Consider the following 25011-nt stretch of genomic DNA (forward strand, 5'->3'; position numbering starts at 1 on the left):
AAGAACTACTGGGCAGAGGAAAAGAAAGCCTTTCTCTGCTGGGCTACAGGCAACTGAACTTACACAGAAAAGAGCCTGACTGAAGAGTTAGCTCATAGGTCAAGAACATAGAGGACTGGGGTTCAATTTCCAACACCCACGTGGCAGCTAACAGCCTCGGTCCTACGGGATCTGATGCCATCTTCTAACCTTCTTAGGCATCAGACATGAACATGGTACATATATGCAGATATACATATATGCAGACAAAACTCCATATACATAAAATAATAAAATAATAATAAGGAAAAAGGCCAAGTCAAAGAAACTCTGGAGAGGGGGTAGCTATGGCAATGACCTATAAGGGGTCAGGAGACTCCTGGTGCAACCTATGTCTTTTCTCCACTCAGTAATTTACCCTCATCTTCAGAAGTGTGGTCTTCTTCCTTAATACATTTTATTTCCATTACTGGCTCCTGGTACAATTCTGCAGGAACCTACACCTAGGTTCACACACACTAAAATGAAGGTTCCCTAGTGTGGTGGCCCACACCTCTAATCCCAGCACTTGGGAGACAGAGGCAGGTGGATCCTTGTGAGTTGGAGGCCAGCCTGGTTTACATAGTGAAAGTTTGTTTTGATTTAACAAAGAAATAAAAACGGTAGATGGTTCCTAGGGAAGGACTCTGAGGTTGATTTCTGACTTCCACACAGGTGGGTGTGCACGCATACGCATTTTGTTGTTCTTAGGTGCTTGTGCTTGCCTTTAACAGTTAAGTCATCTCTCCAGCCCTACATACATTTTTTTTTTTAAAACTGGCTGTCTTTCCAAATTCTCTTTGATATGTTTTAGTGAAAATATGTTAGTTTTTTTCTTTTGTAGTGTTGGGGAGAGAGCACAGGGCCTCCAACATGCCAAACAAGCACCCTGCCACTAAGCCACACCCAAACCCGAAGATGATAATTTGGGGGATGTGTGGGCCAGGGTTCCATATGTTGCCCAGGCCACCTTCAATTTCTTGATCTCAGGGGGTCCTCCCACCTCCGTTTCCCAAGTGCTGGGATTACAGACAGTACCACTGTGCCTGACCCTGAATATAGTCATTTTAATGTGGTTGGATTTGTCAATCATTTCCTTAATAGTGTGTTCGGCGCTGAAGTTCTTGGAAGAAGCTGTCTGTATTAAAGATCCCACAGACTGACCTTGGCTGAGTAGAACATCATGATGATTGTGGACACTTGGGAGCCTTCTATGCCCTCAGGGCAAGTCTGTTTCCCAACGCTTTCTCCTGTTTTCTGTCCTCCCAACCAGCAGGATTCTTTTCATTCTAGCAGAAGTCACTCGTAAGTCAAAAGAAAATTTCTTTACATTTTAGCTACCCTTCCTTCCTCCAGCCCTTTCTTCCTCCTTTCCTCTTTCCCTCTGTCCCTCCCTCCCTCCCTCCCCCCTTTTTTTAATATATAGACCATGCTGGCCTCGAACTCACAGAGATCTACCTGCCTCTGCCTCCCAAGTGCTGGGATTAAAGATGTGTTGCCAACATTCTTCCTTCCCTCCCCTCCCCTCCCCTCCCCTTCCTTCCCTTCCCCTTCCTTCCTTCCTTCCTTCCTTCCTTCCTTCCTTCCTTCCTTCCTTCCTTCCTTCCTTCCTTCCTTCCTTCCTTCCCTCAGGCTGTTGTCCAACTCTCCATGTAGTTGTGGATAACCTTTATCTTCTGATTCTTCTTTCTCCATCTCCCAAATGCTAGGACTGATGTGGGCCAGTGGTGCTGGAGATTGAATCTGGGGCTTGCTGTATGCACTAGGTAGACAATGTTACTCCTAACTCAGAAGCACCAAGCACTCTAGCAACTGAACTACATCTTTCCCCTTCTCTCCCTCCCTCCCTTCTCTTGTTCTGTATACTGGGTTTTCCATGAATTGTTAGTATATCATACTTCATAAACAGAATGTCTTTGAACATATATATATATGTTCAAAATATGTATAAATTATATACATATATATATGTATATAATGCTACAACAGGCTTGACAAAAATGAAGAAACTCTAGAGACACTTGGGTCTCTCAATCTATTAACTATTAAAACAACGGACCCCAAGAGAATGGGAATGTCCCCTGGAATCTCATGCTGGGAGAAGGAAAGGACCCCAGGCAAGGGGGAGCTTGTCTCCCAGAGATTTCAAACTGCTTGACAACTTGTCAGATCACCTTACAGGATGAGCCTGAAGCCCAGACACTCCTGGGTCAGTGGTGGGCAGGACCACACCTTGACCAGGACTGCTTAGACGCACATATCCAGCTCTATCATATCGGCTCTATCAGATTTAAACTCGTCTCTATGAGATTTAAACTTGGATCTCACTTTAGGAGTCTGAAGACTTGAGAGCTTCGCTGGCTCTCTCTGTCTCTCTTCCCTATGTGTCCACTTTGAATCAATTCAAACACTAAATGGTGCCAAGAGGAGACTTGACCCTTGGGTTCAAAACCATTCCAGCTCCCAGTGGGAACACCTCAACAGATGGTGTTGTTTGATTTGACCTGGGGCTCTGGTGAATGCAGAGAAAGCTTTGCTCTTGAGAAACACATAACCTTTGACACTGAGAAAGAATGCTACGGATGCTCCAGATCTCTGAAGGCATCATGCGGGCGCCTCTATAGGACCTAATCCAGGGTTCCTGTAATTCCAGACTTGCTGCTTTCAAGGTCGCCTGCCGCAACAGAGTGCCTCTTTGACTGCACAGTCATGTTCTCAGAAAAGGGAAGGCACTGGTCTCCCCTTGGCCAAATGTTCCTTTTTCCTGGTCCAGTGTCTGTGAGCGGTGCTGGTCATGGAGGACCTTGGTCATGGAGGATGTTGGTGGGGTGGGAAGAGGCAGCAGTTCTTGGAGAGAGGGTAGGCTTCTAGGAATCAGATGGGCTCAGCCAGTGGCACCTCCCTCCTTCTCTGGTCTTTGACCTACAAGCTCATTGATGTTGGAAACAGTGAAAGCTACCCAACCATTTGTAGAAAACTCAAAGGGAAATTTCAAATAAGAAAAGGCCCCTTGGGTCTCACCCAGTGTTGGCCAGACCATCAAGGATTAGGTATGGCTGGCTCAGTGAAGACTGGCTCATTGGCTCCAAAGAGATATGATCTTGTTGAATTCACCCATAGCTCACTATCAGCCTCTGGACTTCACAAGCTTGGTCACCTGATCCCCGTTAGTGAGATTTCTAAGGAAGTGATACCCAGAGCCAGCAAGATGTGTTAAGGTACTTGCTGCTAAGACTTGAGTTTGATTTCTGGAATGTACAAGGTAGAAGGAGGGAATCCACTTGCTGGTTGTCCTCTGACCTCTACATTTGTGCTGTGCATGACAGTATGTGCGTGTGTGCGTGTGTGTGTGTGTGTGTGTGTGTGTGTGTGTGTGTGTGTGTGTGTGATATTTTACTAAAGAGATTGGTATATAAGGAGGCTGGGGAAATGGCTCCATCAGCAAAGTTCTTTCCTTACAACAGGAGGACCTGAGTTTGGGTCTCCAGCACGCACATAAAAAGCTGAGTGTGTGTGTGTGTGTGTGTGTGTGTGTGTGTGTGTTCTTGTACACCGGCACTGAGGAGATGGAGATGGGCTGACTCCTGGGGCTCAGTGTTCAGCCAGTCTAGCAGAAGCAGAATCAAGAGTTCCAGGTTCAATGACAGACACTATAGAAAAGAATAAAACAAAGAGTGATCAAGGAGGACACTGGACATCCACCTCTGGCCTCTGCATGCATATGTACTCGCATGCACGTGTACCTGCACACCCAATGTTCACACCTATGAATTTGTATGCTCATATTCATCACACACATAAAATAAAGAAACCGATGCCCAAATCCTAAATGAAAATGTATCAACTTAAAATGTTTACTGTGAATGCATGCCTTCCCAAATCTGTTTTGCAAACACCTTTGAAAATCCCAATTCGCTGGGCAGTGGTGGCGCACACCTTTAATCCCAGCACTTGGGAGGCAGAGGCAGGCAGATCTCTGTGAGTTCGAGGCCAGCCTGGTCTACAGAGCGAGATCCAGGAAAGGCGCAAAGCTACACAGAGAAACCCTGTCTCGAAAACCAAAAAAAAAAAAAAAAAGGAAGAAAGAAAAAAGAAAAAGAAAGAAAGAAAGAGAGAGAGAAAGAAAAAGAAAGAAAAGAAAATCCCAATTGAACGTTAAGCCCAGTTCTGGTTCTGACTGGTATGGAGACAGAAATAGGACTCAGCTTTTGTTTCCCAAGGGCTCCCTATCTTGTGTATGCATTGGCTGTAGGTAGATGCTTCTCTGAAGTCACATGGCCAATTCTCTACCAGGAAGTAGCCTGTTCCGCATGAAATCCTAACAAAGGCTAGTTGCAGGACCTCTGCAGATTATATCTACGAAACAACTATATCTGCGGTGCAGTTTTGAGACCTGTTGCCTCCCGGTGCTCTTGGGTTCTTCCCCAGCTGCTGATAGGGTGCATGCTGCTGAAATTACTTTCTTCAGAGAGAGTCTGAGGGATTTTTCTTCCCCCAGTTCTTTTTGGTGAATGAGATCATGGGATGGTTACTGCAGTGCCTCAGATAAGATCACAACCTGATATGGTCAAGTCAGGGCTCACACGGTCTGCACAGGCGGTGAAGGCACGTATTTAATTGTATAGACTTGTTTGTGAAGTTCCTCGAAAATTGCAGGCTGACATCTGGGAAAGGGGACAGGTGGTACTGGGAGAAAGGTTGCACCGGATGCAAAGGCCATACAGTAGAGGAGAAACAGCACATGTTTGAATCTTAAGCATGGTTCATTCTTAGTTGAAATGTCTATATAAAAGGATTATCATCGAGGGCCGGGGATTTAGCTCAGTGGTAGAGCGCTTGCCTAGTAGGTTCAATCCTTAGCTCCAAAAAAAAAAAAAGGGATTATTATCGCTATAGGAAATCTTCACAGCAAATGTTAATTGTGCTGGAATTCTCGACTCTCAGAAACTGAGAGACTTGAACAAGGCTCTGGAGTGAGAAATTCCTTTTCCTCCTCATGTTCCTTTAATTTGCTGTTCTTGGATCCTGCCTTACAACGTTCTTTCTTCCCTCCCTCCCTCCCTCCCTCCTCTTCTTCCCTCCCTCTCTTCCTTGTCTCCATCCATTCTCCTCTTCTTCCTATTTTGAGTTTTCACTGTGTGTAAGAGCTCGGTCTCCAGTCCCAGCAGCTGAAGAGGCAGCGGCTCCATCTGAGTGTTACCGTGTTGTATGATTGTACTCAGTTATTACTCAGGATGCTCCCTGAGTCCTTGGTGGCTCATTCCAAGGGGCCCTGGCTCCCACTGCTTGTTGCCGTGTGCCCCTTTGACTGGATTCTGGTGTTCCTCTGTGAGCCTCGTTTCCTCATTGCCTTGGTCACTTTTCTTATGGTCTCCTCTGTTTTGGCAGTGACGCTTTCCTTCTGTCTTCCCACCAGCTCCCATCCTCGAACGCCTGGCAAGTAACTTGTGCCACTTACTTCAAGAAAAAAGAAAAAAGAAAAAAAGAAAAAAAGGAGTTGACTTAAGTCTCTCATCTGTAGGTATAAGGTCTTTGTAAAAAGCCTCAGCCACCCATCTCTAGTGCTCAGAGGAGCCCATTCTACTCAGTGGCCCAAGTCTCATCCACTTTCCCTCCATCTGAGTCTTGCCTGTCTACCGCGTCCCTGCTGTGGTCGGGATGCTCAGCTCTGGTCTCTGGCCTCTCTTCTAGCTTTCCCTTGCCACATTCTTGGCACGTTCCTAGTCAGAATACCTTGGAGTTCTGTCCCAGAGCCTCTTTTCTTCTCTGGTTTCTCTCCCTGTGTGAGCTCATCTCTTCCATGGGTTCCCTTGCCATTTCTATGCAAATTCTCCCCCTTTAAGATAAGCTGCATTACATAGCTTTCAGTGGGTAGAACTCACTGTGTAGACCAGGCTGGCCTCCTACTCATGGAGATCAGCCTGCCTCTGTCTCCTGAGAGCTAGGATCAATGATGTGTGACACCACACTCTTTGCAACTCTCAAATCTCTATTTTCTCAGTGGTTTGCTGCCTCTTGAGACGCCCCCCCCCCATCCATTCTTAGTGTGATCTGTGCCTCGGGGAGCAGCAGCCAATGAGAGGAATGGGGACCAGCAAGGTGGGAGGAGGAAGAGGTCAGGGCATCATTTCTCTGGTCCTACCTGTTCCATCAGTGACTGTTTCTTCTGCAGTAACCCTTACAACCTTGTATCCAACTCTGCCTCAAACTGAGTTCACTAAACACTGCTGCTCTCTGTCCCTGGAGAGCCAGAGGATGGTTCTTGGATCTTCAACAGCTCTCAGCTGCTTCCTTTCCCCTTCCCAGATCTCTGTAAAGACTTTTACAATGATTTACTTACTTATGTAATGTATGTGTGGCTGCATGAATTTATGCGCACCATGTGCATGCCGGTGCCCTCAATGGTCAGAGGGCATCAAACCCCTTGGAACTGGGGTTCCAGGTGGCCGTGTTCTGTTTGGTGTGCTAAGAACAGAATCCATTTCCTCTGCAAGAGCAGTAAGCACTCTTCACCACGGAGCATTTGTAACAGTCTTATTCATTAGTTTTCTCTTCATTCTGGCTGAATGTACCCTCCCTCGCCTTCCTGTTGGGCCCCTCAGTGATGCATGGGTTATCTTTCCACGAAGTGACTGCTTCCTGGACTTTTGCACAGGTATTCTTGAATACACAAGTCCAAAACTGAATTAATCCCCTTCAGTGGTGCTTTTCCTGTGAGTACCATACAACCTGGTTATTCAGGTTTGAACCCTGGTGTTTTAGTCAGGGTTCTCTAGAGTAATAGATAATGGCTGCCTATGAACAGAAGGTCCAAGAATCCAATAGTTGTTCAGTCCACCAGGCTGGATATCTCAGCTGGTCTTCAGGCCCTGGAAGACTGTGGAATCCCGAAGAAGCAGGCTCTAATGCCAGCGAAGGCATGGACTTGCTAGACAGGGCAAGGGCAAGCAGGCAAAGAGAGAGGCTTCTTTCTTCCATGGCCTTTGTGTAGGCTTCCAGCAGAAGGTGTGGGGCACATTAGAAGTGGGTCTTCCTACTTCAAAAGACCTGGATTGATGATGTCTTTTTACCACCTCAAAGATCCAGATTAGAAGTGGATCTTCCCATTTGAGATGATCTAATTAAGCAAAAATCCCTTGCAAGTGTGTCCAGCTATTTTGAGGTTTTAATTAATTCCAGATGTAGTCAAGTTGGCAGCCAAAATAGCCATCACACCTGGAATTCATCCTAGCTAGCCAGACTCCTCCCTTAGACATTAGGTTCATCAGTGCTACAATGTTTTTATTTATTCTGTGTGTATGGGTGTTCTGCCTGCCTGCCTGGTGTCTGTGAAAGCCAGAAGAGCATGTTGGATTCCCTGGAACTGGAGTTACAGATGATTGTGAGCTGCCATATAGGTGCTGGGAAATGAACTTAGAACTTCTAGAAGAACAACCAGTACTCTTAACAGCTGAGCCATCTCTCCAGTCCCCAGTGTTACAATCTTAACTTTTTTTTTTTTTGCTTCTTTTCTTTCATGTTACATTGCTATGTATCAAATACATGCTGATACTTTAAGATACTTTAAAGTCTTATCATGTGTTAGGATGATAGGCATGTGCCACCACACTCTGCCTTCCTCTTAACACCTGATTCTGTCCCTTCCTTTCTACACTACTGATCAGTGCCCTGGATTAGGAATCCATTATTCAGGGAATCCAATATTCTCCTGCATCTGCAGATATCACACACACACACACACACACACACACACACACACACACACACACACGGTCCACATACAAGTAAGGAGGCACACACATTTACATATAAAATTAATTAGTTATTTTGTTAAAGAAAAAAAAAAACTAGCCAGATGGTGGTGGCGCACGCCTTTGATCCCAGAACTCGGGAGGAGGCAGAGGCAGGCGGATCTCTTGTGAGTTCGAGACCAGCCTGGTCTACAAAGGAGTTCAGAACAGCCAGGACTACACAGAGAAACCCTGTCTTGAAAAACCAAAAACCAAACCAAAACAACAACAAAACTAAAATGCCACCTTAAGGTGAGGGTATAATTCAATGGTAGAGCAGCTGCCTGGCATGTGTGAGGCCCTAGGTTCCATGTTCAGCACAGAAAAGAAATCCAATCTGAATCTGACTTCATGTCTGACGTCCTCTTTGAGTCTCTCCATGCCTATAGTGTAAAGCCTGAGTAGTTCCCAGCAAGCCTTGCAAGGCCCTTCCTGGCCTGACACTTCTTGCTCATAATTCTGAGCTTCGGTGGCTTGTCTGATATGTCATCTCTGAGAGCGTTTTCTAGAACTCTTCCACACAGGGAAGTCCTCCCCGGTCAAGCTGCCCGAATCTTGGCAAACCTTCAGCGGAGTGCTCCGTTCGTCGTCTTGCTAGTACAGTAGCAGGGCAGACACCAGCTTAACCTACTTCCTGGCTATCAGGACCTGGCCCAAGGCCAGTCCTCCTCTACACACTTTAAATGGATAATCAGAGACGGGCAAGCCCACTGCACCAGGGCGAAGGCACATCCAGTCTGTGGGCAGCACCGAGGAGCCTTGTGACTGAACTTCTGTCCAGAGTCATTTTGTGGAGTACCAGGCCTAGCGTGTGATCCAGGACAATCCCATGCAAAGTAACTGCGACCTGACAGTGCAGGCCTTTCCCAGAGAGCTGAGAGCAGAAGGCCCGCTGAGTCACAGACAGGAAGGCAGGACCAGGAGGCGGCATGGATAGCAGCGCCCAGCAGGGAGAGCAGGGCGCCTGTCACAGGCTCCCTGGTATAAACCCAAGTAGGAGGAGGCCAGGACTCATTCATCCAGGGCCAGCCCAGGAGAGACTGCCTAGCAGGCTGGCCCAGCCTAGGCCAGGCCACTAGGCGGAGAGGGGATTTCCTTCGGCTTCCTCCTGCCTAAGAACCTGTCTGGGCGATTTTAGTTCAGGGAGGGCCGGAGGAGAGCCTGGCAGGCAGCCGCTCGAGCCAGCAGGGCAGCTCCGTTTGCTGTTTGAAGAGCAAGATCGGACCTCAGTGTGGAACGTCCCGTGCCTCGGCCTCCCCAGGTAAGGTGCAGGGCTTGGGGATGGGCGCTGGGAGGCTGAGTGCTGAAACAGGAGGCGGGTGGCCGGAATTCCAGGCAGCGCACTAAATAAAGCTGGTGACCGACCGACCGATGAGGGGAAGGAAGGGTGCTGCTTCCAGAATCTACCTTCCGGAAGAACCTAGAGTGGCCGCTTCGGGTTCTGAAAGTTTTCGTTTCAAAGTCGGCAGCCAGCGCTTTGTAAATGTTTGGGGGAGGTGACCAGGGAGTTTAACCCTGCTCCCTTCCTGACTGTCCAACCACGGCGGCTCACTTCATTACTTTCTCGGACTGCCAGGGTTTATTTTTATTTTTGGCGGGAGGAGTGCTGGCGTGGGATGTGTGTGTGTGTGTGTGTGTGTGTGTGTGTGTGTGTGTGATGTGTGTACTATCATGCCAGATAAGTGTTCCACTACTTAGCTACACCTGTGACCAGACCCACAGGTATTGTCTCTCCCTCCACCTGAGCCGGATCCTAGCCTGTGCTTCCCTAACCTCTGCCCCTGCCCAGAGGACCGCGGGGAAGACAGTCTCACCACTTCCAGCAAGGCAGCTCCCCTGGACTATTTCCTCCTTCCTGGGACAGGCACCTGAGGGGTTTCACTCAGTCAAGCCTGCCTTCGGTTACCATTGTTCATTTGTTTACTCATTAGTTGAGCGTGTACTTCAGTTGTCTGGAGAGAGGAGCATGCCATTTCTCCTCCTGTGAACAAGAAAACTGAAATTTCTCCGCACACATCTACCAGCTGACAGGCAGGCAGTGGGGCATGGTGGGAAGTTATGCAGGAGTCATAGAGAGGCCTGGATTCATAACCCACATCTCCTATTTACTTCCTGGGCCTCAGTGTCCCCATCTGTACCATCCCGGCTTTTGTTTTGTTTGTTTTGAAATATAAGGAGCTATCCGGATCAAGGACGGGCTGGGTGGCTGACCCGCCATGCTTTCTCCTTCACTGTCCCCTTTCAGCCACCCCTCCCTAACTGCACCTCCCTTGCTGTAGGCTTGTAAAGATACAGAGGACAAACCCTGGCCTTGACAGAACCTAGGTGACTTGTAAACAGCTGAACAGTGGAGGCAGGTGCTCTAGAGAGCTGGAGGCCAGAAGGTGTGAAGGAGAGAGGAAACCAGCTTCCGGCTGAAGGTATAAGCACTGGACCAGGCCTAGGACCAGACCCTTATGTTGTGGTTCTGACTTGGGAACTGCCAAAAACATTATTCCCCTCCCATATTAAAAAAAAAAAAATTCTCCTTTATTACCTGTTTTTGGAGATAGGATCTCACTATGTAGTCTTGGCTGGGCTGCAACTCACTATGTAGATTAGGCTGGCCTTGAACTCCCAGAGATCCTCCTGCCTCTGCCTTCCCAGAGTGCCACTACTCCCAGCCCTCCCTCCCCATTAAACATTGTTTGACAATTTTGTACATTCACAAAATAAATAGTAGTCATTTTCACACCCCCAGGCCCCTCCCCATCCCCACGCCCCTCCCCCATCCCTCTCTAGCCCACTGGTACCCTCAGTGACTCTCTCTTCTACTTCAAGTGTGCGGCCACTAAGTTTATTTAGTTATTTGTGGAGTTGGGGTGGGGGTTGTTTAGTGTCACAGAGACAGATTATCTGTGGCACGCCACTGAAGAAAGTGACATGCCTTCCCCAAAAGGTGGTGACTGTCTGTGACCCCTCAGCCCCAGCTGGGACTAAGCACTCAGCCACCTAAAATGCATCACCTTGGCCTTGTGCACACCTGTCTTCTCAGCACTCAGGAGGCCCGAGTTCAAGGCCAGCCTGGGTTACACAGCACTTGCCTCAAAGGCCAAACCAACCAAACAAAAAGACATGATTTCATGAAATCATAACCATGCCATCCTACTCTCAACCCCATAGGCTTTACCTAAGGCCACATGGCTAATAAATAATGGATCTAGAGTTCAGATTTGGAGATCGGACTCCATGCTACCCACTCAATGCCTTGTTGTCTTTTGAGGTCTCTGTACAGGGGGCAGAAAGGGAGGTGTCGTCATCGCCTAACTACAAACACACCCGCCTTTTCCCTTCTCTTCTGGGCTCTTTTATCCAGGTGGGAGGAGACACTTCTGGAGCTAGTTGGTTGGTTGGTTGGTTGGTTGGTTGGTTGGTTGGTTGGTTGGTTCGTTCGTTCGTTCGTTCATTTATTCATTCACTCATCCATTCAGTGCTTTATCTGTCCCAGGAGACCCAAAATTTCCAAAAGGGCAGTGACTATGCTGGCATGATGATTCGCGCCTTCAGTCCCTGCATTGGGTGGTGGCAGCATGCATATTTGGGTGAGTTTGAGGCCACCTTGGGCTGCACAGCAAGACCCTGTCTCAGGTGAACAAAACCAAAAGGACCCGGGCAAAGCAAGGAGCAGGGACGGTGTTTCTATCACAGCCACACAAGCAGCGGGCCTTCTGTGTTCTTGCTGTGAGAATGCCCAGTGAGTCGTTTGTGAACCGTGAAGCTGACCAATAGTTAATGATGCATTCCTTGGACTGTGTAATGGGGATTCAAAATGGCTCAAACAGAAGTCTTGTACTCAGGATGCCCACAGTCTGTTAAGGAAGCAGTCACAGCGCAAAGAAAACATCCCAGACACAAGCTGAGGTTGGTGAGGGGCCTTACAGGGGCACTCACTTCTGCCATGTCTGATGTGTTCAAGCCCCAGCACCTCCACAATGCCAGTATATGGCAGGGCTTTGAAGAGGAGATGGAAAGGGACTCACATCGAGACAACGAATTGGGAGGGAAAATGTTCCAACAGAGGAGACCTACCGCAGAGTGGGAACCCAACCTGCTCAGGCTCAGTATGTCCTCAGTACGGGTGTGGTGGGGGGAAAGCAGGACCTGAGACTGGCTGGAGATGTAGTTCAGTTGGTAGAGTGCTTGCTTAGCACACACAAGGCCCTGGGTTCCATCCCTAGTGCTGTGTATATCAGGAGTAGTGATGAGTGCCAATAATCCCAACACCCAGGAGGTGGATACCAGAGGATCAAATCCGAGGCCATAGCCTCAGCTACAAACTGTTTGAGGCCAGCCTTGGGTACATGAGGCCGAGAGGCTGGCGAGACAGTCAGCTGGTAAAGTTCAGGTGGTGTTAAGTATGAGGACCTAAGACTGATTTCTGGAACTCCTGTAAAAGCTGCGTGTGGTAACGCATAATTGTAATCCCAACTCACAGCTCTGGGGGGTGGAGACAGGAGGATCCTGGGGCTCCCTGGCTAGCCAGGGCCTCAGCAGTGAGTAGCCACGATGTCACTGTCACTTGCTGTTCCTGACTGTGGATTCAGTGTGATCGTGTAGTCAGCTACTTCAAGCTTCTGTTGCTGTGGTTTCCAGCCACGAGGGACTGACCTCTCAGACTGTGACAAGGGAAACATTTCCTCCCTGAAGTGGCTCATGTCAGGTATTTTATTACAGAGAGTAACTAATAAAGGCAGTGAGAATCGACTGGACTGGTATGGTCTGAGTATTCAATAAGCTTCTTTTTCTGTGAAAATCCTTAGACTAGTGTCTGGCTCATAATTAGTATCAATGAGTAGATTGAAGTAGAATCAGTACTATGAATCTGTAGTAAGGCATACCTCCCTTCCCTCTACTCACCAAATCTCTTTTGTTTGCTTTTTCTCAGGAACAAAGCAACCTCTGGTTATCTTTATAAGCTTTTCTGGCTTCTTTCTCTTTTAAGATTTATTTATAGGAGTGTTTTGCCTGCATGTATGTATGTGCACCATGTATATGCCTGTTGCCCATGGAGGTCAGGAGGAGTTGTTGGATCCCCTGGAACTGCAGTTCCAGATGGTTCTGAGCCACCGTGTGGAAGGAAGAATAGCATGTACTCTTAATGGCTGACCCATCTCTCCAGCCCCAATGTGTAGTCCAGGCTGGCCTCAAATTCATGATCCTCCTGCCTCTGCCTCTCTAGCATATCCTACCAGTGTGTGACACTACAACTGGCTTGTTCTAGTTTTATGAGACAAGGCCTTACTATGCAGCCGAGGCTGGCCTTGAACTCTAAGTCTTCCTGCCTCAGGTTCCAGAGGCGCTGGGATCACAGACATGCACCGACACACCCAGCTTTCCAGCTGTCCTTCTGGACATTGTGCTGCAGAGAGACTGGGGATAGACAGAGGTGTGGTCATCTTTGGAAAGACAAAGAGAAACAACGAAAAGAGAGCTGAAGCTTTGGAGATGTAACTTGGTTGGCCGGGTGCTTGCTTAGTAGGCGTATGTGTATACATGGAGTCCTGGGTTCAATCCCCAGCATCGCATACACTGGGCATGGTGGTGCAGGTGTACTCCTAGCATTTGGGGGGCAGAGACAGAAGGACTGGAAGTTCAAGATAATCATGAGGAGTTTGAGGTCAGCCTGGCCTATATGAGCTGCTTTTTTTTTTTTTTTTATCCAGTCTGGGACCCCAGCCAAAGGAATGGTGCCACAAAGTTAGGGTGGGATTTCCCTATCTTGGTGAACTAAGCAAGAGAGTCTCTCCCAGGCAAGCCCAGAGGCTTGTCTTTGGTGATCGAAGTTGACAGTATTAACCTTCACACCATCCTTTTACAGATGCAGTACCTGGGCCACCAAGAGGTTTAATATAGGCTGGGGGTATAGCTCAGCCATACAGCGCTTGCCTACCATTCTAAAAGTCCTGGGTTCCATCCCTACAACTTTAAAAAACAAAAAGGTTTAGTACATTGCTCAGGTTGCAGAGCTATTAAATGATGAAATCAAGGTTTGTATTCAGGTCCTTTGGATTCCTCTGGAATTTGTGTTCTTAGCATGTAAGTCTGTTAATTCTAAGATCCTTTGGTCTTTATTTATATATTGTAAAATTAGAAGCAAGAAGAGCCAATTTGGAGGGCTGGAGAGATGGCTCAGAGGTTAAAAGCACTGGCTGCTCTTCCAGAGATCCTGAGTTCAATTCCCAGCAACCACATGGTGGCTCACAACCATCTACAATGAGATCTGGTTCCCTCTTCTGGCCTGCAGGCATACATGCAGGCAGAACACTGTATACATAATAAATAAATAAATCTAAAAAAAAAAGAAGAGCCAATTTGGGAGGTAGAGACAGGAAGATCAAGAGTTCAAGGCCAGCCTTGGCTATGAAGCCCTAGAAGACCTTGGGCTACATGACACTCTTTCTCAAAACCACAAAACAAAAATGAAGTCTGGTGGTACAGGGTTAGGATCTCAGCCACTCAGGAGACTGAAGCAGGTCAAGGCTAGCCTGGGCAACTTAGTGAGACTCTGTCTCAAAAAGTTAAAAGAGATCTGGGGATATAGCTCAGTGGTAAAGTGCTTCTTTTGTACCACGAGGTCCTAGGTTGGATCTCTAGAACCCTTCCAGAAAGAGAACAAGAAAGGCATAGTGTTTCAAAGTTCCTACGGGATTCAGGGGCAAAACCGTGGGTGGACAGCATACACGGGCTTTGCTAGTGGAGATGAGCTCCTGGCCTGGGTTTGGGGAGCTGACTTTTCCACAGGCAGGTAGAGGATGCACTGGAGCAGGAGCCAGGGCTTTCTCCTCCATTTCCTCCCTCCTCTTTCCTTCTTCATTTACATGATGGTCCATTCAGGGCTCACTGAGTGCCTTTCACTGTGGTAAGATGCTGGGGTAGAGATGGAATAGAAAATGCACAGTCCTGACCTTCCTGCAACTTGTACAGACAGACAGTAAATATGCTAGATATTTTTAGGTATGATAAGTGTTTGGAGCAAGGAAGCAGGAAAATGTGCTTGAGAATTGGGGTGGAGGAAGGCGTAGGCAGGGGAGACTTCCTAGGGAGGTGCCAGTCCTTTGGGGGGGATTGCTGCATTGGGGTTGGGGGGCTGGTTAGAAGGAACAGAAACTGTAACGACTCTGAGACAGGAGAGTGTCTGATGAGTTTCAGAGACAGAAAGAGGTCCCCATGGCTGCAACCCATTGCTGGGAGAGATTGGTGGAAGCTGGGTTCTATAAAAAGGCAGGAGCTAGGTCACACACCTACTGCATTTATCCCAAAGACGATGGAAACAGCTTTGGGTTTGTTTGTTTTTCTTCTTTGGGGTGCTAGGGATGGAACTGAGGGTCTTGTGTCTGTGAGGCCAAGTGCTCTACCGGCGGAACTACACCCCAGCCTTGCTATGGCTTTTGAGCAAGTTGACATACTCGACTGTATGGTTCATTTTTAAAAAGCAGGCAGAGATGGGGATGGAGGTGAAGGCTAATTTTGGAGGCTGCTTCTGTTGAGTTATCTGCAGTCTGCTGCATAGAAGGATGCAGAGGTGACCGGTGTCAGTGGGATGACACAGTGAGATGTCCTCTTTTCATCCAGCTCTTGGTAACTAATGCTGTGTCTCAAGTAACTCCAAATAAGTGTTTTAACACAACCGCCGTTTTCTTTTGTCATGATTCAGTGGGTCAGGAATTTAGGGAGGTTGGACACTTTTTCTGTAGCCTTTGCTGTCAACTGGTGTCATCCTGTTGGCCGTATTTCTGACTGGGAAGTCCAAGAAGGTGTCATTATTGGTCTGGTGGCTTGTTGCTCTTCTACGTGACCTCAGCTTCCATGCAGGGAGTATGGGCTTCCACCGAACATGGTGGCCTGAGAGGAGTCAGCACACACATCTCTTAAAGCCTGGCCTTGGACAGTCCCCAGTACTGCTTCTGCCATGTGGAATTGCTTAAGACCAGCCCCAGGGTTGGCCCCATGACTTAAGAAGAGAGGAAACCAGCACCATCTCTCAGTGGGAGGGGCGGTGACCAGTGTGCCCATCTTCCGTCAGCCACACTGGGCTCTGGCACCTGCCCAGCTGCCCCGCTGCGCTGGTGCTGACCCACTTCTCATCCCAATCACAGCACACTGCTGGCTGCGGCAATTCTTAGGACTTTTTACTTCCCTCTAAATAGGAAAGGAGCAGGCTTTTGTTGTTGTTGTTTGTTTTGCCTTTTCTTTCTTCTTCTATGTCTTTCTGGAGCCTAACACATGCCAGGCATCTAGGGACTGTCTGCCGAAGCACACACATGGCCCGTGAGCTTTGGTGGTCACTAGAGAATGGCATGTGTCACCACACAGGGAGAGTGGTTCAAATATATGCTGGTTTTCGATCTCTCTCCCCCTTCTCCTCTCTCCCTGTCTTTCTCCTCTCTGCCCCTCTCCCCCTCCCCCTCCTCTCTCCCCCCTGCTTCCTTCTTCCCATTCCCCCTCTCTGTACTTGCCCCTCCTCTCCCTTGTTCCCTCTTTTCCTTCTCCTCTCCCCCTCCTCTGTCTGTTTTTCCTCTCTATGTTTCTCTTTCTCTGTCTCTGTTGCTGTCTGTCTGTCTGTCTCAACCAGGCCCACAGAACCTGCTTGCCCCTGCCTCCTGACCTCCTGAGCACTGGGATTACAGGTGTCCACCACCCGTGTGGGATCCAGTTCAGGGAGCATTTCACATTTTGAGCCACTTTCCCAGCCCTGAAAACCAACCTCTAGGGCTGGAGCTGCAGCCCCGGCCTCCTCCTCCTCCTCCTCCTCCTCCTCCTCCTCCTCCTCCTCCTCCTCCTCTTCTCTCTGCCTCTATCTCTCCTCCCACGCCCTGGTTTTGTTGTGGGGTATCCATCAGAGAAGACTGGCTGGACACAAGTTTAAGCCAATAGAAAGTCTTTATTAGCCAGTCGGCGACTACTCTGGGTGTTCTGGATCCCAGTGTAGCCCTGAGCCTTTCTCAGGGTGAACTTGTAAGCACAAAATCCATGTCCTGGGTTGACACACTTCAGTTAACAAGAACATTTAGCCAGAAGCAGAACTGCAGAAGCCCAAAAGCAACGTTAGTACATTTAGAGACTTTCCCAGGACTAGCAACTTTGATGGATTAGGTCTTTGTTTCCATTTTGGCAGGTGGTGCTGTCTATGTGCTGAGTTTTATGGCCTCACTGGCATGTCCATAATGGAGTCAGTTGTGCTAAGGTCTGGGACCCTGTTACAGTTTTTGGTTTTTGGTTTTCTTTCTGTCTTGGATGCCCATTTAAAACTCTCATGCCCAGGAGCTGAGTGATTAAGAGCACCCGAGTTCAGTTCCCAGAACCTGTACTGGCAATCTCACAACCTCCTGTGATCCCAGCTCCAGGGGATTCAGTGCATCTGGCCTCCTAGGATACTGTACTCATACGCACGCCTCCCCCTAACCACACAGTTAAAAATAGAAATCTTTAAAAAAAGAAGCTGGGTATGGGGTGGTCAACTTTAATCCCAGCACTTGGAGCTAGCCTTTTCTACATAAAGAGGAGTTCCATGCCAGCTGGGGCAATATAGTGGGACTAGAAAAAATAAGTCCTATGTGATCCTGTCCCCAAAGACTTCCATTGAGCAGAGGTGAACCCAGACAAATAGGACCTCAGATAATTCTGATCTGAAGGTAGGATTAGGAACCATGGCCCTACGTGGAGGATTACCCATCAACACTTCCCCTCCCGATAGTCTGAGGAAGGTATTCCAGGGCAGGGCGACCAAGCATTTTAGGATTATCCATAGTGGTTCCGATTTTAGCACTGTCAGACACACGTCCTGAGGAACTCCTAGTCCTGTGCAAGCTGGGACAACTGTGATGTGATGAGGCACTATTTGAAAGGCATCTCACAGCTGGGTGAGAACGCCTTTAACGCCAGCACTCTAGAGGCAGAGGCAGGAGGATCTCCTCTGGTAGGAGGAGTTTGTGGCTAGCCTGGTCTACATAGTTCCAGGACAGCCAGGGCTATGTAGAGAGATCCAATCTCGAACTATAAACAAACAAACAAATAAATAAAAGTTATTTCAGCCGGGCGGTGGTGGTACATGCCTGTAATCCCAGCACTCGGGAGGCAGAGGCAAGCGGATCTCTGTGAGTTCGAGGCCAGCCTGGTCTACAGAGTGAGTTCCAGGACAGGTTCCAAAGCTACAGAGAAACCCTGTCTCGAAAAAAAACAAAACAAAAAAAATTATTTAGGAGCTCAGTGGTTAGGGGCACTTGTTGCTTTCTCAGAGGAGGCAGCTTTGTTTCCCAGCGCCCACATGACGGCTCACAGCCCTCCATAACTCTAGTTCCAGGGGATCTGATGCCTTGATCTGTCCTCTGTGGGCACCTGGCATTCATGTGCAGGCAAAACACTCAAATACAAAATAAATTAATCTAGAAAATTATGAATTTTATTTCATGTGCATATATGTGTGCCTGACTGTATATAAAATACCACACGTGTGCAGGAGTCTGTGGAGGTCAGAGGAAATGTCAGATCCATTGAAACTTGAGTTATAGACAGTTGTGAGCATCATGTGGGTGCTGGGAACCAAACCTGGATCTCCTGTAAGAACAGCCAATCCTCTTGACTGCTGAAACAGTTCCATGGCCTCTCCCTCCCCTCCCCTTTTCTGAGACAAGGTCTCTATGTAGTCTTAGCTGACCTGGAACTCACTAAGCAGGCCTGGCTGACCTGGAAATCACTATGCAGGCCTGGCTGACTTGGAAATCACTATGCAGGCCTGGTTATCCTGGAACTCACTAAGCAGTCCTGGCTGTTCTAGAACTTACTTTGCAGGCCTCCTTGACCTGGAACTCACTATGGAGGCTTGGTTATCCTGGAACTCACTAAGCGGTCCTGGCTGTTCTAGAACTTACTATGCAGGCCTGCTTGACCTGGAACTCACTGTGCAGGCCTGGTTATCCTGGAACTCACTAAGCAGTCCTGGCTGTTCTAGAACTTACTTTGCAGGCCTCCTTGACCTGGAACTCACTGTGCAGGCCTGGTTATCCTGGAACTCACTAAGCAGTCCTGGCTGTTCTAGAACTTACTTTGCAGGCCTGCTTGATCTGGAACTCAGTATGGAGGCCTGGCTGACCACCCGGGTGCTGAGATCACAGTGTGTATCACCCACATGCAGCTCAGCAGTGTTATGTTATTATCACTATTATTAGTATTTACTGGGGTGCATGCACCTACATGATGTGTTAAGTAGCTCTGGGAGGAGCAATGTGATGTAGCTGTGGGCCCCAGGGAATTGGCTTTACTGCCACCTGAAAGGCAAGCTTTGGTGTCTCCTTTGCTTTGTCTGTAAACGGGAACAACAGCATAGGGTGGGAGGGAGTGTCTCCAAAATAACCTGAGTAGGAGGGACTCTGAAGACTCGATGAGGGAGGAATTGCATTAGTCTTCAAATGGAAGTAATACGAACATACTATTGTGCAAACCACCCAAGCTGTGGTAATACTAACATACTATTGTGCACACCACCCAAGCTCTGGTTCCTCAACCCTGAACCGCAGCCAGGCCAGGGGAGTCCAAGAAGGAGCGTTGAATGCACAGTGAGCCATGGAAAGGCCCGGGGAAGCAGAACTCCCTACCTTAGCTGCCCTCGCCAGTGAGGGCCAGTAGGCTTTGCCTCCAGAAGGAAAACTTGGAGTGCTGGAGGTTTGTGAAGGCAATTTTTGTTTTTAAATCTTTTGCCTATTTATTTCGAGTTGTGTGCTCATACATGGAGCTAAAGGAAAACAGCCACAGCCACAGACCTATAATACTGAAAAACCAGTTCTTAATTTCTGTAGCTAAAAAAGCATCCTTTCAGGCCATGACCACAGAGAGATCACTGTGGGCTCTGGACCAAGGTATAATGATGGCTTGCAGTGTGATGAAGGAGGCTGTTAATCTCTGCGGCTCAGAAGCCCAATCCCTGGCCTCATCAATTACCCACGTTGCCTAGCAACGCCACCAAAAACCTCCCACTAGTCCCAGCTGGGCAGCAAGTGGGTGCACCCAGCACAGACTGCATGGCTCCCTGGCCACATCAAGGCTGGCCTCAGCCCCGGGAGGGACTTGCCTGGTACTGATGAATGGGTGGGACCAGCTGCGTGAAAAAAACCAATTCAGCTATTTGAAACCTACTTGTGCGGCTGCAGTTAGGAAACGGTATAAGCGGATGACCAAAGTGTCTCCAATCAAAGAAGAGTTGTCCAAAGGCATTAGCCCAGCAACCTTCCTGAGCTAGGTAAAGAAGAGAAGGTGAGCCTGACTCGGTCTTTCCGGTTCCGAGAGAGAGGCAAGTCCTGTTCTTGTGTGGGCACTCGTGTCCACTTGGTGTCCCTGTGGTAGCAATGGTGTTGATGGGAGTTTCCAGCTTTAGCCCAGGGTGGTGATCTGGAGAGCAGCTACCATTTAGAAGCCTCAGAGTTTGGTCTGGATCTGTCTGGGCAGCCAGAGGGAGGAGATAAGGCGGTGTGTGTGTGTGTGTGTGTGTGTGTGTGTGTGTGTGTGTGTGTGTGTGTACATTGTCCAAATGAAGATGTGCACTTCCGTAACATGTGGTGCTTAGAGAACACGGAGGAAGGGGCTGGAGAGACGGCTCAGCTGCTAAGAGCACTCACTGGCTGCTCTTCTGGAGGACCTGGGTCTGATTCCTAGCGCCTACATGGTGCCTTACCCTGATACCCTTTCTTGTCTTCCACAGGCACCAGGCATACACATAACATACATGCAGGCGAAAACACCCATACATATAAAATAAACAAATAAAAATTAAAAACCAAGAAAAAGGAAGAAAAGAAAATATGGAGGATGGGAAAGATCTAGGAGTTTCAGAGTCAGAGGTTTCAGGCTCTCTGCCAGTAAGTTACCCTGGGAGTCTGAGTTTCTTTATCCAGGAGATGGGAAATTAGTGCCCTACTTTACAAGAATGTTCACAAACTGGGCACGGTAGCTCCTGCCTGTAATCCCACCACTCGGAGGCTGAGTTAGGATGGTCACTGTGGGTTCAAGGTCAGCCTCAGCTACAGCGTGAGGTTCCCATCTCAAAAACACAAACCAAAACATGAAAGGAGCTGGGGGATGGCTCAGTCAGGAAAGTGATGCTGGACAATCATGAAGACTGGAGTTCAGATCTCTAGAATGCATGGAAAAAGCTGGGTTTGGCGGTACATAGCTGTAATGCCAGTGCTGGAAAGACAGACATAGGGGGATCCCTGGAGCTCACTGGCCAGCCAGTCTTGCCGACTCTGTGAGCCTCAGGCTCAGTGAGAGACTCTAAACAGTGATGGTGATGGTGATGATGATGATGATAGCCATAAAAGAAGACACCATGTGTTGGACCTCTAGCCTCTACATGTACACACATATACATGAATATAGACATGTGCATACACCACACACACACACACACACACACACACACACACACACACACACACACAAAGAATGCTTGTAGCTAATGAAACTGAGGCCCAGTGAAACTAAACATGGATGCTGGGAATAGAATCTTCTTCACACTGCTCTCCTCCACCCTGGGGCAGCCATCACAGCATGGTGGTTGCTGTAGGTCATAGATCTCGGCTGACAACTCCCCAATGCAGAACAGTGACGGTCTGTGTGTGTGAGGATCAGCACATGACATAAAGACTGGGCCGTGTGGTGTGGATTCAGTCTTTCTCTCCTTTCCTTACCTATTCTCTCTTCTTTTTATTTACACTTCTTTCTTTTTACATTTTTTTTTTTGGTTTTTTTTTTTTGGTTTTTCGAGACAGGGTTTCTCTGTGTAGCTTTGCGCCTTTCCTGGAACTCACTTTGGAGACCAGGCTGGCCTCGAACTCACAGAGATCCGCCTGCCTCTGCCTCCCGAGTGCTGGGATTAAAGGCGTGCGCCACCACCGCCCGGCCTCTTTTTACATTTTTAAGGGAGGAAGGGCTTATTTTGACTTACAGTTTTAGAAAGAATACCATCTCTCACAGCTGGGAAGGCATGGCCACAGATTATGAGGCAACTGGTCAATTCCTCAGTCAAAAGTAGAGAGTGGACAGGAAGTGGGACCAGATTATGATACCTCAAGACTCACCCAAACACAGGCATGGTGGTGCATGACTTTAACCTCAACACTCGAGAGGCAGAGGCAGGTGGATCTCTGTGAGTTAAAAGCCAGCCTGGCCTACACAGCGAGTTTCAGGCCAGTCAGAGTTAAAGATAGTAAGACGTTGTTGTTGGGTTTTTTGTTGTTGTTTGTTTTTTGTTTTTTTTTTTTTAAATCTAAGCAAATACAGCTGACTGCCCAAATTTAGGTCACACCTCAACTCTAGCTGCCTAGAGCCTAGGAAATGGGAACATCAGGCATGCTTGGCTTCTGTGATAGGAGGTGGTCCCTGCTGCCCATTAAGAAGAGATTTGGAATTCCCCAAGAAAGTAGACAATGGACCAGTGTTATCAAAAGAAGTTACTATAAGTTCTTGACTTTCAAAGATTGAACACATATGGTTGGGTATTTCGGCTATTGCCTGCAGCCTGAGCTGTGGGAATGAATGGGAGTTGAAAGGCTGGCTTTGCCTGATAAACCTTTATGCATTATATATTTTCTGCGATCTCAGTGATTACAGCCTTTGTTTCTTGTTTGGGGAGAAAACTCACATCCTGTGGGTCCCAAGGATTGAACCCAGTTCTTCAGGCTTGGCAGCAGATACCTTTTATCCAAGGAGCCCTACTAATTTTTAAAATCTTATTATTTTATTCTACGTGTATGGGTGTTTTGCCTGCACATATATCTGTGCACCACTTGTGCATGGTGCTGCCCACAGAACACACGAGAAGCTGTAGGATCCCTGGAACTGGAGCTCCAGATGCTGTGAGCCTTCACGTGGATGTTGCTGGGATTCAAACCTAGGTCCTTTGGAAGAGCAGCTAATGCTCTTAGCCACTAAGCCAACTTTCTCCAGTCCTGATCTATTTATTTTTAATGTAGGCAGTTGCTTTGATAGCAGAATCCTACCTTTTCCAGTGCGTGGACCACGTGAGGTCCCAAAGGAAGAAAGTGCTTCCTATATTTGAATTCTTGTTTAAAATGGTGTTTTACCCTTGAGATAGTCTTGCTAGTGCACATCCCAGCCCTTGAAGGTGCAGACCTCCTGCCTCAGCCTCGTAAGTGCCTGGACCACATCTCTTCTGCTTCTACCTCTCATTCATCCATCCATCCATCCATCCATTCATTCATTCATTCATTTTAAGGGAGAGGTTCCAGGAATCAACCCCCCGTTGTCAGGCTTGCCCTGAATGTGCTTTTACGGAAGGAGCCATCTTGCTGGCTCTTTGTTTCTGAGACTGCGCCTTGCTCTTGTGGACCAGGCTGCTCTGAAGCTCTGATTCCTCCTGTGTCAGCTCCAGAGAGCAGGGATTAAAGGTGTCTGCTACCGACTGTGCTTGGATTTTTATTAAAGACCACTTGCTAGCTGGGCCTGCTGGGGTATGCCTATGGTCCCAGTATTTAGAAAGCTGAGGCAGGACTGTAGAGTCAAGGCTGGGACTATAGAGTGAAATTTTGTATCACAAAACCAAACCAGGGTATCTGCTAACTCCGGGGTGGGGTGGGGGTGGGGGTGGGGAAGGATGCCTGCTCTTGGTTCTCAGGAGAACATCTCTATTGTAAACCAGAAGGCTAGAGGCATCCTAACTGCCCACCCAGTTGTTCCCCTGGGCAGGGTGAGACCATTTCACAGCAGTGCCATCCAGTTTTGGTGTGTGTGTGTGTGTGTGTGTGTGTGTGTGTGTGTGTGTGTGTGTGTTTCAACAAAGAATAGGCAGCAGAAACTGGCAGCACATTAAAGAAAATGCCAGGAAGCCTCATGATCTTTGCTTAATGACTAATGCAGCGGTCAGAGGAGTAAATATCCACTCACGTGACACAGTGACGGAGTGACCGAGCAGGCTCGGGATAGCTGGGGGTGCTTTTGTATCTCAGATAGACGACAGTGGGCTGTGATCATTGCCACCTGCTTTGTCTTGACGGCCATGCTGCATTTCCCTTAGGACTCTGGAAATGTCATGTTGCTTATCTAACAGGTGCTTTCCAGCCAGCTGTGGTGGCGCCTACCTGTAATGCCTGCACCTGGAAGGCAGAGGCAAGACGATCAGGAGTTCAAGACTAGCCTTGGCTCTATAGCAAGATAATGGCAACAAGAGATCCTGGGCTATATGACACTTTGTCTCACAAAACCAAAGTTAATTAATTAACTGTGCTTCTACAAGCTGTCTGGACCCCATGGAGTCTATACACAGACTGGACCCAAGTGAGGCTGTGTATAGTGAATAAATCGCTTCAGATTAGACTTGCTTTGGGAGGCCCTACATAGGGGAAGTTGATATGATGCATGTTGTAAAACAAACAAACAAGGGCTGGAGAGATGGCTCAGTGGTTAAGAGCACCGACTGCTCTTCCAGAGGTCCTGAGTTCAATTCCTAGCAACCACATGGTGGCTCACAACCACTTGTAATGAGATCTGGTGCCCTCTTCTGGCCTGCAGGGACACATGCAGGCAGAATACTGTATACATAATAAATTAATAAATCTTAAAACAAACAAACCAACAAAATCTAAAAGCCTGGTGTGGTGGCTCACATCTTTAATCCCAGCACTAGGGAGGCAGAGGCAGGTGGATCTCTGTGAGTTCAAGTTCCAGGACAGCCAGTGCTACATAGTGAGACCTTGTCAAAACAAAACAAAACAAAACAAAAACAACATTAGAACTGTCATAAAATGCAACATCCTGGACTGGAGAGACTTCTCAGTGCTTAAGAACATTGGCTGCTCTTGCAGAGGATCCAGCACCCACATAGTAGCTCACAACCATCTATCTGTAATCCAGTTCCAGGCCTTCTTCTGGCCTCCATGAACACCAGGAACACATACAGTGCACATAGATGTGTGCAGGCAGATACTCATATACTCATTTTTTTTTTTTTTTTTTTGGAGCTGAGGACCGAACCCAGGGCCTAGCAAGCGCTCTACCACTGAGCTAAATCCCAAACCCTTATATACTCATTCTTAAAGAAAAATAAAAGCAACGTCGTCCTTGAAGTACATTTGGGTTGTTTATGCCTTTTAATTACTACAATTTTAGTTCTACATTTTACACCCTTGGAACATAGCTTTGTGTACTTACTCAAATA

At 48.0% G+C, this 25011-nt stretch overlaps 1 protein-coding gene across 1 annotated transcript in view; it reads left to right on the forward strand.

The window, feature by feature from the left end:
* The first annotated feature begins 8743 nt into the window (after positions 1-8743).
* The window catches only part of Rhbdl2 (rhomboid like 2), a 43063-nt gene continuing 26795 nt past the window's right edge, over positions 8744-25011 (forward strand). Inside the window, exon 1 of the mRNA XM_076565010.1 lies at positions 8744-9069. The gene's annotated coding sequence lies outside the window, so the exon portion shown is untranslated. The remainder of the gene's footprint in view (positions 9070-25011) is intronic.

Source organism: Peromyscus maniculatus, chromosome 2 (genome assembly GCF_049852395.1).
Source record: "Peromyscus maniculatus bairdii isolate BWxNUB_F1_BW_parent chromosome 2, HU_Pman_BW_mat_3.1, whole genome shotgun sequence".
Lineage (NCBI taxonomy): Eukaryota > Metazoa > Chordata > Mammalia > Rodentia > Cricetidae > Peromyscus > Peromyscus maniculatus.